The sequence below is a fragment of the Austrofundulus limnaeus genome, unplaced genomic scaffold (genome assembly GCF_001266775.1).
Source record: "Austrofundulus limnaeus strain Quisiro unplaced genomic scaffold, Austrofundulus_limnaeus-1.0 Scaffold1939, whole genome shotgun sequence".
NCBI lineage: Eukaryota > Metazoa > Chordata > Actinopteri > Cyprinodontiformes > Rivulidae > Austrofundulus > Austrofundulus limnaeus.
In genome coordinates this window covers 11,569-13,295 of record NW_013954341.1, presented here as the reverse complement: position 1 = coordinate 13,295, position 1,727 = coordinate 11,569, and positions in this window count along the sequence as shown.

The following is a 1,727-nucleotide window of genomic DNA, read 5'->3' as shown; positions in this document are numbered from 1 at the left end:
GTTCTTTTTTCTTATAAAAGTCTAAATAAAACATAAATATTGGTGGTAATTTTTGACTGTGTAACTTTACAAACAGCACCACATAGTAAAACATGAAAATGGTGAACTGTGCACCTTAACTCTGAGTTTTTAAGGCTGAAACTCAACGTCAGATGGTTTCATCACCACAGCTCTACATGAGCTCAGAGCTAACTCTGTAACTCTCACAGCTTTAAAATGTCCTTCTTGGCAGAAATGTCGTTGTTTTCAGCGTTGTACTCAGGCTGTTTCTGTTGCCTTAAAATCTATATTTTAAACAGAAAATCTCCTCYTCTGTTGGACACAAGCTTTGCTGAGTGTTGTTCCTGCAGTTCATGAGCTCACCTCAGGTTTACTGTTTGTATCAATGTGCTAACACCAACAGAGAGTCTGCAGGGCAGGTTTTTAATGTCCCAGTGACACTCTATGGGAGGAGCTGATAGTACCACCCTGTGACTGTAAATAAGCAAATAACTTATAAAAAAAATCACAACAAAACATTTCAAATTGTATTTAAAATGATCAACATAGAAAAACCCCGAACCAAACAACACATGGCAAACTGAGTCAAAAACCAGTTTATGGTACCAGTTTACAATCAGGCTCCCCTTATGGATGGCTTGTAAATAGTTATTAATTCATCTATAACCACTTTATAAATCAAGAATTGTTTATTAAGCATTAAGAATAAGAAAGAGACAAAACTGTCTGGTTTCTTGCTAAACACTGAGCCACATCTGTTCATGTACATATTATAAAGTGTTATATTAAACATTTCACACTAGGTTAACTTATAAACACAAACATGTGTTGGAAATTCATATTTACAGTAGATAAACTGTTTATTATTGATTAATAAATACCAATAAGGTTCACTTTGATAGTTGTGGATATGTATAATACAGTGTAATTTATATGTAAAATATGTGTTTCCAGTACATTATTGTGTTTACAAGTTAACCTAGTGTGAAATGTTTAATTTAACACTTTACATGTAATATGTACGTGAACAGATTTGACTCACCATTTGACCAAAAACCGGACAGTTTTGTCTCTTTCTCATCCTTAATTAATGCATAATAAACAGTTAATAATGATGTATAAAGTGTTTACAGATAAATTAATAACCTATCGGTGTAGTATTTATAAGGGGGAGCCTGATTGTAAAGTGGTACCAAGTTAAAACAGTTTTTTAGGAGGAAGCAGCTGCACCTGATGAAACTTTACATTTTCTCCACAGCAGGTTGATGTTAGTTAATGAGAAACTGGTTAGTGATGTAACAACACACTGATCCACATCAGTATATGGATGAAAGGATTAATGATTGAGTTACATTAAGGCTAAATGAAATGTGTAACCATCATGTCTGCTGATGGATGGATCAAATGATGGTGAACTGAACTAAAACTGAGAAATATGGATTCATCATCCAAACGAACTGATATATCATCCTGTGACTAATCTACACCTGGKTACACCTGTCAGATTTACAGACACTGAGCTTGTGTTTGATGTGGTAGTAGCTGAGAGTCATCTCCAGAATCACACTTAATGTCATGTAGAGTCGACCAAACCCACAACACCAGACTTCACTTTACAGCAGGGGGTCTTAACCTTTGTGACCTCAGGGTCCAGTTTACTGAACATAAAGTGACACGAGGTCCAGTCAGACATTACTAATGGATCAAAATGATAATTATTATAAATC